Below are 16,820 nucleotides of genomic sequence, written 5' to 3'. Positions count from 1 at the left end.
CATTTTTGAGGATTTGAAAAAAATTCAAAATAAAAAAAAACATGGGTTATAGCCCATCGTTTTTTGAAATTTAGAAAAAGAAAATTAACCTAGTTTTTCATCATTTTTTAACATGGGCTATAGCCCCTACCGTACGGCATACTATAGCACGCCGTTTTTCATCATTTTTGAGGATTTGAAAAAAAATCAAAATTTCAAAAAACATGGGTTATAGCCCATCGTTTTTTGAAATTTTGAAAAAAAATTACCTCGTTTTTCATCATTTTTGAACATGGGCTATAGCCCCTACCGTTCGGCTTACTATAGCATGCCGTTTTTCATCATTTTTGAGGATTTGAAAAAAATTAAAAAATTCAAAAAACATGGGTTATAGCCCATCGTTTTTTGAAATTTTGATTTTTTTTTTAACCTCGTTTTTCATCATTTTTGAACATGGGCTATAGCCCCTACCGTTCGGCATACTATAGCACGCCGTTTTTCATCATTTTTATCCTCGTTTTTCATCATTTTGTATATGGAATATGGAACACACTCACACTCGCGCATACGCACACGTATAATGTCAATACAGTGACACTCCTCAGTTTTAATTAGACATTTCAATAGCAGTATACACAAAATACACCTCCTCCCAAAGTGTGTGCTTTTACATAAAGAATTCTCTTTATTATTTCATATATATATATATTCATATACATTTTCATATAATTGTTCCAATACCAGTAAGTCAAAAATAATAATCATATATAATATATATATATATATATATATATATATATATATATAGAAAACTAATTGCATAATCTCTACTATATTTAATTTGACTTTTCACTTCCTCCTAAAAAAAACGACATAGAGAAAACTTAAACTCTCCTCTCATTGGCTGCGATAATAAAACGACATGGAGAAAACCTATACTCTCCTCTCATTGGCTGCGATAATAGGCGCTTGGAGGGATCAAAGATATAATAATACAAAAAAGAAAAGGAACACCTGAACATTGCATCTTGTGGAACTATATTAGAACATCTCTTCAGCAGCTAATGTCGGCCATCTTGGGTTTAAGACACAGGCGTCCTGGTGACCGGTGTCCATGTGTGTTGGTTCCCTCAATGGGGACGTCCTGGTGACCGGTGTCCATGTGTGTTGGTTCCCTCAGTGGGGACGTCCTGGTGACCGGTGTCCATGTGTGTTGGTTCCCTCAATGGGACGTCCTGGTGACCGGTGTCCATGTGTGTTGGTTCCCTCAGTGGGGACGTCCTGGTGACCGGTGTCCATGTGTGTTGGTTCCCTCAGTGGGGACGTCCTGGTGACCGGTGTCCATGTGTGTTGGTTCCCTCAGTGGGGACGTCCTGGTGACCGGTGTCCATGTGTGTTGGTTCCCTCAATGGGGACGTCCTGGTGACCGGTGTCCATGTGTGTTGGTTCCCTCAATGGGGACGTCCTGGTGACCGGTGTCCATGTGTGTTGGTTCCCTCAGTGGGGACGTCCTGGTGACCGGTGTCCATGTGTGTTGGTTCCCTCAGTGGGGACGTCCTGGTGACCGGTGTCCATGTGTGTTGGTTCCCTCAGTGGGGACGTCCTGGTGACCGGTGTCCATGTGTGTTGGTTCCCTCAATGGGGACGTCCTGGTGACCGGTGTCCATGTGTGTTGGTTCCCTCAGTGGGGATGTCCTGGTGACCGGTGTCCATGTGTGTTGGTTCCCTCAGTGGGGATGTCCTGGTGACCGGTGTCCATGTGTGTTGGTTCCCTCAGTGGGGACGTCCTGGTGACCGGTGTCCATGTGTGTTGGTTCCCTCAGTGGGGACGTCCTGGTGACCGGTGTCCATGTGTGTTGGTTCCCTCAGTGGGGATGTCCTGGTGACCGGTGTCCATGTGTGTTGGTTCCCTCAGTGGGGATGTCCTGGTGACCGGTGTCCGTGTGTGTTGGTTCCCTCAGTGGGACGTCCTGGTGACCGGTGTCCATGTGTGTTGGTTCCCACACACAGTTTGCTGCTGGCTGGGAGCTCCTGGTGTCTTTGGCAGTTGTCCTGCGAGTCTCATTCTCCTGGCTGCTCACCCTGAATAACGAAAGGACCTGTAAATGACAACACAAAAACTAAGGCACTGGTGTCGTACTTCTGGTTTACCAGAACGGGGTGCAACTCCCTGCAGTGCCCTGCTCAATGTGTTGTATTTACATGGTTCATTGGTCCATGGTCTCAGAGGTCATCGCTATAGTCTTCATCATTGTTGAGGATTTTAAAAAAGGTGAAAATCGAGGAAAAGCGAAAGGCTATAGTCCATGGTCACGGTCCGCATACTGGTCAAGGTCATTTATACTGGTCAAGGTCATTTATACTGGTGAAGGTCATTTATACTGGTGAAGGTCATTCATACTGGTCAAGGTCATGTATACTTGTCAAGGTCATTAGTCCATGGTCTCGGAGGGCATACAATAATAGTATGTCGGTTTTCAAGATTTCGGAGCATGGGCTATAGCCCATATCGTACGGCATAATATAGCACGCCGTTTTTCATCATTTTTGAGGATTTGAAAAAAATGAAAAAACGATGGGTTATAGCCCATGGTTTTTAAATTTTTTGGAGAAAAAAAATGAATCCTCGTTTTTCATCATTTTGGACCATGGGCTATAGCCCATATCGTACGGCATACTATAGCACACCGTTTTTCATCATTTTTGAGGATTTGAAAAAAATGAAAAAATGAAAAAAAACGATGGGTTATAGCCCATCGTTTTTTTTTACCTAGTTTTTCATCATCTTTGAAGTTTTGAAAAAATTTGAAAAAAAACAAAACATGGGTTATAGCCCATTGTTTTTAGAGATTTACCTCGTTTTTCATCATTTTGGACCATGGGCTTTAGCCCATATCGTACGGCATACTATAGCGCGCCGTTTTTCATCATTTTTGAGGATTTGAAAAAAAATCAAAATTTCAAAAATAGCCCATCGTTTTTTGAAATTTTGAAAAAAACATTACCTCGTTTTTCATCATTTTTGAACATGGGCTATAGCCCCTACCGTTCGGCATACTATAGCATGCCGTTTTTCATCATTTTTGAGGATTTGAAAAAAAATCAAAATTTCAAAAAACATGGGTTATAGCCCATCGTTTTTTGAAATTTTGATTTTTTTTTTTAACCTCGTTTTTCATCATTTTTGAACATGGGCTATAGCCCCTACCGTTCGGCATACTATAGCACGCCGTTTTTCATCATTTTTATCCTCGTTTTTCATCATTTTGTATATGGAATATGGAACACACTCACACTCGCGCATACGCACACGTATAATGTCAATACAGTGACACTCCTCAGTTTTAATTAGACATTTCAATAGCAGTATACACAAAATACACCTCCTCCCAAAGTGTGTGCTTTTACATAAAGAATTCTCTTTATTATTTCATATATATATATATTCATATACATTTTCATATAATTGTTCCAATACCATTAAGTCAAAAATAATAATCATATATATAATAATATTATATATATATATATATATATATATAGAAAACTAATTGCATAATCTCTACTATATTTAATTTGACTTTTCACTTCCTCCTAAAAAAAACGACATAGAGAAAACCTAAACTCTCCTCTCATTGGCTGCGATAATAAAACGACATGGAGAAAACCTATACTCTCCTCTCATTGGCTGCGATAATAGGCGCTTGGAGGGATCAAAGATATAATAATACAAAAAAGAAAAGGAACACCTGAACATTGCATCTTGTGGAACTATATTAGAACATCTCTTCAGCAGCTAATGTCGGCCATCTTGGGTTTAAGACACAGGCGTCCTGGTGACCGGTGTCCATGTGTGTTGGTTCCCTCAATGGGGACGTCCTGGTGACCGGTGTCCATGTGTGTTGGTTCCCTCAGTGGGGACGTCCTGGTGACCGGTGTCCATGTGTGTTGGTTCCCTCAATGGGACGTCCTGGTGACCGGTGTCCATGTGTGTTGGTTCCCTCAGTGGGGACGTCCTGGTGACCGGTGTCCATGTGTGTTGGTTCCCTCAGTGGGGACGTCCTGGTGACCGGTGTCCATGTGTGTTGGTTCCCTCAGTGGGGACGTCCTGGTGACCGGTGTCCATGTGTGTTGGTTCCCTCAATGGGGACGTCCTGGTGACCGGTGTCCATGTGTGTTGGTTCCCTCAATGGGGACGTCCTGGTGACCGGTGTCCATGTGTGTTGGTTCCCTCAGTGGGGACGTCCTGGTGACCGGTGTCCATGTGTGTTGGTTCCCTCAGTGGGGACGTCCTGGTGACCGGTGTCCATGTGTGTTGGTTCCCTCAGTGGGGACGTCCTGGTGACCGGTGTCCATGTGTGTTGGTTCCCTCAGTGGGGATGTCCTGGTGACCGGTGTCCGTGTGTGTTGGTTCCCTCAGTGGGACGTCCTGGTGACCGGTGTCCATGTGTGTTGGTTCCCTCAATGGGGACGTCCTGGTGACCGGTGTCCATGTGTGTTGGTTCCCTCAGTGGGGACGTCCTGGTGACCGGTGTCCATGTGTGTTGGTTCCCTCAGTGGGGACGTCCTGGTGACCGGTGTCCATGTGTGTTGGTTCCCTCAGTGGGGACGTCCTGGTGACCGGTGTCCATGTGTGTTGGTTCCCTCAATGGGGACGTCCTGGTGACCGGTGTCCATGTGTGTTGGTTCCCTCAGTGGGGATGTCCTGGTGACCGGTGTCCATGTGTGTTGGTTCCCTCAGTGGGGATGTCCTGGTGACCGGTGTCCATGTGTGTTGGTTCCCTCAGTGGGGACGTCCTGGTGACCGGTGTCCATGTGTGTTGGTTCCCTCAGTGGGGACGTCCTGGTGACCGGTGTCCATGTGTGTTGGTTCCCTCAGTGGGGATGTCCTGGTGACCGGTGTCCATGTGTGTTGGTTCCCTCAGTGGGGATGTCCTGGTGACCGGTGTCCGTGTGTGTTGGTTCCCTCAGTGGGACGTCCTGGTGACCGGTGTCCATGTGTGTTGGTTCCCACACACAGTTTGCTGCTGGCTGGGAGCTCCTGGTGTCTTTGGCAGTTGTCCTGCGAGTCTCATTCTCCTGGCTGCTCACCCTGAATAACGAAAGGACCTGTAAATGACAACACAAAAACTAAGGCACTGGTGTCGTACTTCTGGTTTACCAGAACGGGGTGCAACTCCCTGCAGTGCCCTGCTCAATGTGTTGTATTTACATGGTTCATTGGTCCATGGTCTCAGAGGTCATCGCTATAGTCTTCATCATTGTTGAGGATTTTAAAAAAGGTGAAAATCGAGGAAAAGCGAAAGGCTATAGTCCATGGTCACGGTCCGCATACTGGTCAAGGTCATTTATACTGGTCAAGGTCATTTATACTGGTGAAGGTCATTTATACTGGTGAAGGTCATTCATACTGGTCAAGGTCATGTATACTTGTCAAGGTCATTAGTCCATGGTCTCGGAGGGCATACAATAATAGTATGTCGGTTTTCAAGATTTCGGAGCATGGGCTATAGCCCATATCGTACGGCATAATATAGCACGCCGTTTTTCATCATTTTTGAGGATTTGAAAAAAATGAAAAAACGATGGGTTATAGCCCATGGTTTTTAAATTTTTTGGAGAAAAAAAATGAATCCTCGTTTTTCATCATTTTGGACCATGGGCTATAGCCCATATCGTACGGCATACTATAGCACACCGTTTTTCATCATTTTTGAGGATTTGAAAAAAAAGAAAAAATTCAAAAAACGATGGGTTATAGCCCATCCTTTTTTGAATTTTAGATTTTTTTTTTAATCCTCGTTTTTCATCATTTTGGACCATGGGCTATAGCCCATATGGTAAGGCATACTATAGCACGCCGTTTTTCATCATTTTTGAGGATTTGAAAAAAAAAAAATGAAAAAAACGATGGGTTATAGCCCATCGTTTTTGAATTTTTGAAAAAAAAAAGTATCCTCGTTTTTCATCATTTTTGACCATGGGCTATAGCCCATATCGTACGGCATACTATAGCACGCCGTTTTTCATCATTTTTGAGGATTTAAAAAAAATCTAAAAAATAGATGGGTTATAGCCCATCGTTTTTTTTATTTTTTTATTTTTTTAAATCCTCGTTTTTCATAATTTTTGACCATGGGCTATAGCCCATATCGTACGGCATACTATAGCACGCCGTTTTTCATCATTTTTGAGGATTTAAAAAAAATGAAAAAATGAAAAAAACGATGGGTTATAGCCCATCGTTTTTGAAATTTTGAAAAAAAGAAATTATCCTCGTTTCTCATCATTTTGGACCATGGGCTATAGCCCATATCGTACGGCATACTATAGCACGCCGTTTTTCATCATTTTTGAGGATTTAAAAAAAATGGAAAAATGAAAAAAACGATGGGTTATAGCCCATAGTTTTTGAAATTTTAGAAAAAAAAATAATCCTAGTTTTTCATCATTTTGGACCATGGGCTATAGCCCATATCGTACGGCATACTATAGCACGCCGTTTTTCATCATTTTTGAGGATTTGGAAGGGGAAAAAAATGAAAAAAACGATGGGTTATAGCCCATCGTTTTTTTAATTTTTTTAAATCCTCGTTTTTCATAATTTTGGACCATGGGCTATAGCCCATATGGTAAGGCATACTATAGCACGCCGTTTTTCATCATTTTTGAGGATTTGAAAAAAAAAAAATGAAAAAAACGATGGGTTATAGCCCATCGTTTTTGAATTTTTGAAAAAAAAAAGTATCCTCGTTTTTCATCATTTTTGACCATGGGCTATAGCCCATATCGTACGGCATACTATAGCACACCGTTTTTCATCATTTTTGAGGATTTAAAAAAAATCTAAAAAATAGATGGGTTATAGCCCATCGTTTTTTTTATTTTTTTATTTTTTTAAATCCTCGTTTTTCATAATTTTTGACCATGGGCTATAGCCCATATCGTACGGCATACTATAGCACGCCGTTTTTCATCATTTTTGAGGATTTAAAAAAAATGAAAAAATGAAAAAAACGATGGGTTATAGCCCATCGTTTTTGAAATTTTGAAAAAAAGAAATTATCCTCGTTTTTCATCATTTTGGACCATGGGCTATAGCCCATATCGTACGGCATACTATAACACGCCGTTTTTCATCATTTTTGAGGATTTGAAAAAAAACGGGAAAAAAAACGATGGGTTATAGCCCATCGTTTTTGAATTTTTGAAAAAAAAAAGTATCCTCGTTTTTCATCATTTTTGACCATGGGCTATAGCCCATATCGTACGGCATACTATAGCACGCCGTTTTTCATCATTTTTGAGGATTTAAAAAAAATCTAAAAATCAAAAAAACGATGGGTTATAGCCCATCGTTTTTGAAATTTTGAAAAAATAATTATCCTCGTTTATCATCATTTTGGACCATGGGCTATAGCCCATATCGTATGGCATACTATAGCACGCCGTTTTTCATCATTTTTGAGGATGTGAAAAAAACGAGGAAAAAAAAACGATGGGTTATAGCCCATCGTTTTTTGAATTTTTGAATTTTTTTTAATCCTCGTTTTTTATCATTTTTGACCATGGGCTATAGCCCATATCGTACGGCATACTATAGCACGCCATTTTTCATCATTTTTGAAGATTTAAAAAAAATGAAAAAATGAAAAAAACGATGGGTTATATATAGCCCATCGTTTTTGAAATTTTGAAAAAAAAATTATCCTCGTTTTTCATCATTTTGGACCATGGGCTATAGCCCATATCGTACGGCATACTATAGCACGCCGTTTTTCATGATTTTTGAGGATTTGAAAAAAATGAAAAAATGAAAAAAACGATGGGTTATAGCCCATCGTTTTTTGAATTTTTGAAGAAAAAAAATATCCTCGTTTTTCATCATTTTAGACCATGGGCTATAGCCCATATCGTACGGCATACTAAAGCACGCCGTTTTTCTACATTTTTGAGGATTTGAAAGAAATGAAGAAAAGAAAAACGATGCGTTATAGCCCATCGTTTTTGGAATTTTGGAATTTTTTTGTATCCTCGTTTTTCATCATTTTGGACCATGGGGTATAGCCCATATCGTACGGCATACTATAGCACGCCGTTTTTCATCATTTTTGAGGATTTAAAAAAAATCTAAAAATCAAAAAAACGATGGGTTATAGCCCATCGTTTTTGAAATTTTGAAAAAATAATTATCCTCGTTTATCATCATTTTGGACCATGGGCTATAGCCCATATCGTATGGCATACTATAGCACGCCGTTTTTCATCATTTTTGAGGATGTGAAAAAAACGAGGAAAAAAAAACGATGGGTTATAGCCCATCGTTTTTTGAATTTTTGAATTTTTTTTAATCCTCGTTTTTTATCATTTTTGACCATGGGCTATAGCCCATATCGTACGGCATACTATAGCACGCCATTTTTCATCATTTTTGAAGATTTAAAAAAAATGAAAAAATGAAAAAAAACGATGGGTTATATATAGCCCATCGTTTTTGAAATTTTGAAAAAAAAATTATCCTCGTTTTTCATCATTTTGGACCATGGGCTATAGCCCATATCGTACGGCATACTATAGCACGCCGTTTTTCATGATTTTTGAGGATTTGAAAAAAATGAAAAAATGAAAAAAACGATGGGTTATAGCCCATCGTTTTTTGAATTTTTGAAGAAAAAAAATATCCTCGTTTTTCATCATTTTAGACCATGGGCTATAGCCCATATCGTACGGCATACTAAAGCACGCCGTTTTTCTACATTTTTGAGGATTTGAAAGAAATGAAGAAAATAAAAACGATGCGTTATAGCCCATCGTTTTTGGAATTTTGGAATTTTTTTGTATCCTCGTTTTTCATCATTTTGGACCATGGGGTATAGCCCATATCGTACGGCATACTATAGCACGCCGTTTTTCATCATTTTTGAGGATTTGAAAAAAATTAAAAATGAAAAAAACGATGGGTTATAGCCCATCGTTTTTGAACATTTTGGAAAAAAATTATCCTCGATTTTCATCATTTTGGACCATGGGCTATAGCCCATATCGTACGGCATACTATAGCACGCCGTTTTTCATAATTTTTGAGGATTTGAAAAAAAATTAAAAAATAGAAAACGATTGGTTATAGCCCATCGTTTTTTGAATTAAAAAAAGAATTTCCTCGTTTTTCATCATTTTGGACCATGGGCTATAGCCCATATCGTACGGCATACTAAAGCACGCCGTTTTTCATCATTTTTGAGGATTTGAAAAAAATGAAGAAAAAAAAACGATGGGTTATAGCTCATCGCTTTTGGAATTTGGGATTTTTTTTCTATCCTCGTTCTTCAGCATTTTGGACCATGGGCTATAGCCCATATCGTACGGCATACTATAGCACGCCGTTTTTCATCATTTTTGAGGATTAAAAAAAAAAAAAAAAAAAAAAAAAACGATGGGTTATAGCCCATCGTTTTTTGAATTTTTGAAAAAACCAAAAACCTCGTTTTTCATCATTTTTTACCATGGGCTATAGCCCATATCGTACGGCATACTATAGCACGCCGTTTTTCATCATTTTTGAGGATTTTAAAAAAATTAAAAAATAAGAAAACGATGGGTTATAGCCATAGAGTTATATATCTATAGAGAAGACACCCGAGTTCTCCTCCCATCCACTTGCATTAAGTTGCTCAAAAGTTATAGTCCATCGTTTTTTGAATTTTTGAAAAAAAAATTATCCTTGTTTTTCATCATTTTGGACCATGGGCCCATATCGTACGGCATACTATAGCACGCCGTTTTTCATCATTTTTGAGGATTTGAAAATAATAAAAAATAATAAAAAGCCCACCCCGTTATAGCCCATCGTTTTTTTTTTTTCTTTCTTTTTTTTGGGGGGGAATTTTAGATTTTTTCTTATCCTCGTTTTTCATCATTTTGTATGTAGTAGCATGCCAAAGTTTGTGCTATTGCCATAGAGAATGCATTGGGCGTTTAAGTTAAATAACTCAGAAACTATAAAACATTTCAAAGTAAAAAAGTTCCAGCATGTGTCTCCACAGTAAACTGAATAATAAAAAGTGTGAATGGAGTTTCTAGGTGAAAGTGATTTGTGACGTGCCAATGTCTGCCATTGAGCCCCATTGTAAATTTGAAAGCACTATATTTCTAAAACTATGAAACATTTCAAAGATTCCTTTTCAGGCAAACATGTCCACCGTAAGATGAACCTAAGTAGGCTAGAATGGGGTTGCTAGGTGTAAGTATGTAGGACTAGTAGCATGCCAAAGTTTGTGCTATTGCCATAGAGAATGCATTGGGCGTTTAAGTTAAATAACTCATAAACTACAAAACATTTCAAAATAAAAAAGTTCCAGCATGTGTCTCTACAGTAAGCTGAATAATAAAAAGTGTGAATGGAGTTTCTAGGTGAAAGTGACTTTTGACGTGCCTATAGAGCTGCCATTGAGCCCCATGTTAAATATCTCAAATTTTGAATGGGATTTCTAGGTGTAAGTATGTAGGACTAGTAGCATGCCAAAGTTATACATTTCTCATATTTGGTTTCGGAAGGCATACTATAGCATGCCGTTTTTTTTGGAGGATTTGAAAGAAAAGATGAAAATCATGAAAAAACGACATACTATAGTCCATGGTTTCGGACGGCATACTATAGTATGTCATATTTTCATGATTTTGGGACAATATGTCATAGCCAGGACTTGAACCTGTGGCCTCCTGCTTCCCAGACTAGATAATGACAGAAGAGCCAGAGACTTGTTTTCATTGTGGTTAATAAACATTCGAACACACACACACGTATATATATACTGTACCAGTAAGACTCCTGATGGCGAGAAGCGACCTCGCCCTAAAGGGCGATGTCACATGCACGCATCCGCCTGGGTGACAGCAGACTGCTGGGCGAGCGCTGGCGCTTTGGCATGGAGTTTGATATAGTTAACTGCCATGGCTCAGTGGTCCAGGCACCATGGCTGGTAATCCAGTCTGGCAGCGTGCCGCGGGTTCGACTCCCGATCCCGACGGCCCTTACTGCATGTCTTCCCCCCCATCTCTCTCCCCATTTCCTGTCAGCCTACTGTCTGTCCCTCCATAAAAAATATAAAATAAAGGCGAAAGCCACAAAAAAACATTTAGATATAGTTAACTGCGACCTGCGGTCGCAATGGACATACATGGTTTTCAACCGACAGAGCTGAATACCAAATAAAGCTTTTTATCAAGGTCAATCATTGATTGGGATCACACTTGGAACGTAGGCCTTCTTCCAAGATGCAAACACTTCTAACCATAAAGATAGGAGATACTGAGATAGGCATATGACCTAAAGTGATTCCTTGTAATCGTATTCCCTATATGTCCTGTTTTGACCTCCTTTGCAAGAGGTTTGTTCAATGCCTTTTAGTAACCATGATGAGTCCCAACCAATGCAGTGGTGGAAGAAGTACTCAAATCTACTCCTTAATTAATAGCGCTAATAATAGTGAAGACATACTTCATTACAATTTAATAATTCATAAAAACATACTTTATAAAGTCAAAAAGTAGTCATTTTACAGGATGTTTATTTCAGAATCATATATCATGTAATTTGACAATAATTATTGATTACTTCCGTGTTTATTACTTTAAAGTTGCAGTTGGTAAAGATCGATTTCATTTTAACATTTGTTATATAGTATACTGCTAGCTTAATTTAACCTTTAGATATATTTAAAAATATATAATTTGTAATAATAATCTATATGTGCAAAGTTACCTCAAACTAAAAAGTAGCGTACTTCCCTAAGCAGCCTATACTTACTTCTGAAATTAAATAAAAATAACCTCTACTTAAGTAGCCTATAGTACTTTTTTAAACAATATATTTATTGACATTCTTTTTCATTTTTATAAAACATTACAGTTATTGCTTGTTAATAAAATGTCCCTATGAGTCCTCATTTAACTGAGAAAATGCACTACATTCCACCACTGAGTCCTCATTTAACTGAGAAAATGCACTACATTCCACCACTGAGTCCTCATTTAACTGAGAAAATGCACTACATTCCACCACTGAGTCCTCATTTAACTGCCATATGAGCCAACACTTCAGTCACTCACAACACAAATGCATGCAATCGCTTTAATTGTTTGTTGTGGCTGGAGTGGTTACAACTTACAATCATGTTTAGGTTGCCGTTTATTGCACCAATTTTGCACAGAAAGGTCCAAGTACAAGACCTTACAAGAAACAGCTTAATTGGGCCTATATAATTCTATGTATAAATTGTTACATTCATCCTACAGCCAGATCAGTTGTATTTTCTTTGTTCACAAAAAAACACTAAATCAAAAACGTGCCTGCTCATTCATGATGTAGGCCTATCATGAGCTTGTTGATTTTCTTTTTCTATTTTTGACCATTTCTGACCAAATTTAACCATTGTTGCCTATAATGACCCCATAAATAACTGGTTTAACTAACTTGTGTGAGGAGTGGAGGCGTTTTCTTAATGTCATTAAGTCAGTCATCACAATGTGCAGCTGCAACCTTTTGCAAACAATGAAACTTAACTTTGAAATGAGATGCATCAATTCCTTCCTCTATTGTCTGTATTTAGTGGGTACACCCCTGCATCATTTTAACTTTAATGATTAAAGGATGTGTTGCATGACAGGGTGGGGGCTGGGGGTATTTTAAACTTGCATACTAGAGCAGTGGTTTGCAAACATCTTTGTGTCAAGGACCCCTAAATTAAAATATTTTATCCCGGGGAATATATTTTTGTTATTAGATAAGAGATAAGATTTTGTACATTTAACAACCATCTACTGAGGAGATAAAGCCGATTGATTGATTTGGAATTCTGAATAGTCATTCTTTATACATTATCTTATCGGGGTAACAACTTCTAGCTAGCCAGTGAAATAATTGTATTGAAACAAATTGGAGTGCCGTGATTTAATCAGGCATTATTATTATGTCACGATGTGAGTCAAGTTGAGTATAGGACCCAAACGCAGGATGTGAGGCAGAGGCAGGGAAAGTCAGTGTTTTATTGCGACCAAACAGGAGTCCAGGTAGAGCAAGTCAAAAAACACTAGAGGCAGTCGGAACAAAACTAGGAACACAAAGAAGGCAAGGGGAAAACTATACTGGGAAAACTAGGGGATCAACAAGCAAGGAATCAAGGCTACAAAAATACTCACTGGCAACATAAACAACAAACCAACAGAGAACTGAAAACACAAGGGTATATAAATAGACAAGGACTAACTAGACACAGGTGAAATACAACAGACAAATCAACACAGGGATTGGCTGGGATACTAACAGGACACAGGTGGAGAACACTACACTAACTAGAAAAAGTGCCCTTCTGGGCACAGGTCTCAACCAGGAGGATAGGAATGTTTAGGAGTAATATAAACATGTTTTTTGTTTGTTTGTTCCAATCTTTGCCAATCAGGATGGAATATGGGAAATGGTGCAGATCCGTGTTGATCGCACGCATGCACAATCCACCTGTTGGTGGCGCTATAACAGGCCAATGTGAAATGGGTGGGCTATATTCCTCAGCCTAGTAGGAAAGTGCGTGAAAGATTTCACGTCAAATTGCACGCTGCGTTCATGATTTGAGGCTTTTTGTTCAAAACAGGCCAATCCTGCAAAATTTGAAAGCCAATGTTAGCCAATTAGGATGGAATATGAAATATCAGACACATCCGTCTTGAGCACATGACTGGAGATACTGTGTAACGATTTGCGGGATTTTTGGACAAAATCCGGAGGAGTAATATCCAAAAATGTTTTTTACAAAAGTCGGCCTCCTGGTGGCGCTCTAAAAGCCAGATGTGAACTAGAGAGACTGTGTACCAATTTGCGCGATGTTTGGACAAAATCTGTAGGTGTACTGTGCAAAAACTTGTTTTGCACAAAGCGGCCTCCTGGTGGCGCTATAACAGGCCGTTCTGGAGATTTTGGGGCAGAGGTTCATCGTTGGCATCCAGGGAGTGTGTGTGCAAAATTTGGCATCGACCGGGTTAACGGTGCCGGAGATTAGCTGCTCACGGACACACACACGGACGGACACACGGACGGACGGACGGAGTGCAAAACATACTCTCCCCCCATGCCTTCGGCCTGGTGGAGACAATTACAGGGTTAGACAAGGCAGGTAAACATGGGCAACACAGGAAACAAAGACACAGGTAAAAGGTAAAAGTACACAGGTAAAAAAAAAGGTAAAAGTACACTAAAGTAAAACCCAAAACAAGGAACATAGGGAAACACATCAGGGTGACAGAACAGGTCACGGATCATGACATATTATATAAGGAGGAGGAAGATTTTTTTGTGTACAGTATTTGTTAAAATGATGTTTTTATGTGGACACGGCCACCAGTTAATTAAAACCTCTTGAGCCCCATTTCCCCCGCCGGCGGGGGCAGTGGCTGTCCACCACTCAGCGGGTCAATGGAGACCCAATTGGTCTCCGGTTTCAACTCCGATGTTGCAGATTTTCCCCCTAAACCCCCCTGGGGTTTAAAAGGTTTTAATTAAGGGCACGTTCGGAAATACCGCACCGGAGCACACTCGCCTATTAGTTTGCATTGCACAGTGCGCTCAGTGTGCTATTTCCGAAGTATGCCTGGTTTGCCTGGTGGGTGGTGACATGGTGATCCACCTGAACTGAAGCCGCACCCACAGCTATTGTTGTATAATAAGGGGGTAGAGTTTAGGGGAGGGGATGATATTATGATGTGATGTCATATCACTGTATATTTTCATTGGCACGTTTGACTGTCAAGGTTTCAGAATCCAGGAAGAAACCCTAAATACAAAAGGGAAGACATCATTGCAATTTGCACATAACAACCACACCAAGGGGTCGAATTAAATACTGTTACCTCATAAACACATGAAAAACTGTGAAAAGAAAATCACGGTCCCCCATCGTTAAAGAAACTGTTCCTCATTTTGCTGGGGAACCCCACCCTCCAAGGACCCCACTTTGAGAACCACGTGCCCCAGGGGGTAACTAATTGTGTCACCCCCCGATCTCTGTCTGTGATCGCTTCAATTATTACACATCTCTCTCCACAGGCAGATTGTGGGGCAACTGAGCAAGAGAGGAAACGGTAGCTTCATTAACCCCGGGTGGAACTGTAGACATGTCCTTTGTGCCGGTATGTCATGTAGTTATGAGGATTCACAACAAAGGCACACGATGGTCACTCTGTCCGGTCAACTGTCCTGTAGGTCTGTGGTAGTTCTCAACCTGAGGCTGATTTTGGCGGGAGTTCCCAGATGACAGTAAAGTGACAATTTATATCATAACCTGAAAAGGTTGAGAGCCACTGCTGTAGGTCAACTGTGACCAGATGTCCCCCGTTGCGTGGGACAGTCCCTCATTTCCAAGACTTTTCAGGCGTCCCACAAACTGAGACCCTGTCCTCACATTATGACTGGCAGGCATCAGTGTTCAATTGCCCTAATAGTTAGTCCCCTAATAAATAGTTGGCTTTCTGCTGTAAAGCTCTCTCATTGTCTCTTTTCCTGCTGTTAAAATGAATATCCCCTAGTTTACAGACAACAGTAACAAGACAACCATACCACTCATGATGACCAAAATTAACATTTTAAACAAAATGTGAGACACCAGAGGGGTTTAATAATAAATGTATAGGCAATATTGGGCCTATGGTTGAATATGACATCAAGGCATTTTAGTAATAAGTTGCTAACCTCAAATGAATGTTTGAATCTGGTCACCTTAACTGTCACGTAACTCGGAGTAACACCTGTGCAATTGTGCACGTCGGCCACATCGTAATATCACCTGTGTTTCTACTGTTGTTGTTTTACTGATTAGCCTAGACTGTTGACACTTATAACAATATCAGGATTTCTGTGATATCATATAATGTCAGTGAGTGTGATTGTGTGTTATTTGCTCAAGAGTCTATGGACACTGTGAATGTGTTTTGATTTGTTCTGCAGTGCAGGCTTTAGTATTCTGGTATATTGTGGGTAGGCTACACCATTTTGCGTACATATTTGATTGTGCTTTTTGGGCGGGATACAGTGATTTAGTGTTATTCTGCATAGTGAAGGCTACTGTTTACTGGTGCTTGATGGTGTATCTGCAACCTAACTGCTGTGCTGTCTCTGGTGACAGAATTTCCCACGCAAGATCAATATCAATGTCCGTCGGTCTGTTTCAGTATATTGTATATTCTGAATCTATTATGGCATTAAATATCTTCGCCAAAAACCTACAAGCTCACAACACGTCACACGCAAGTTCCTTTTGCCGCCCCAGAATAGCGATGTTAGGATTAAGAAATGCTTAAATTGACAATTTTACTGTGTATAAAGGGCATTAGCACTACAGCAAAAAAAGAGACCCCAATGACCTTGACATACATGCTGCAACATGACAAAAGTTTGCAATGTTGGCTCTGGGTCAACTTCTGTTGGAGAAGAGGCAAATGACATGTTTTATCTTCTATCTCCTGTTTAAGCAAATGTGGGAACATGCCCGCAGCTGACTGAAACGGACGGAGAGTAAACATTGTATATTTTTATTGGCCTCTCCTGGACTGTGTGGATGCAGCTTCACCACAGTTAGCCCACTCACATGTAAGAGTCTGCACATTCTGCCAGAATCCAGAATGATTCTGGACTGGAAAGCAACTAGATGAACATGCACAGTAGTACTTTGAACAAAACTGAAGTTTTGTAGGTGAATAGGCCATACAAAAATGCTATTTGCAGGGCAATACATTGCCCATGAAAGTTTAAAACATTTTCCAAAGATTTTCAAGATTTCTCCACAATCTTTTTGTTT

Source organism: Protomyctophum parallelum (assembly GCF_964188405.1).
Source record: "Protomyctophum parallelum genome assembly, chromosome: 7".
Lineage (NCBI taxonomy): Eukaryota > Metazoa > Chordata > Actinopteri > Myctophiformes > Myctophidae > Protomyctophum > Protomyctophum parallelum.
This window is presented reverse-complemented; position numbering follows the sequence as displayed.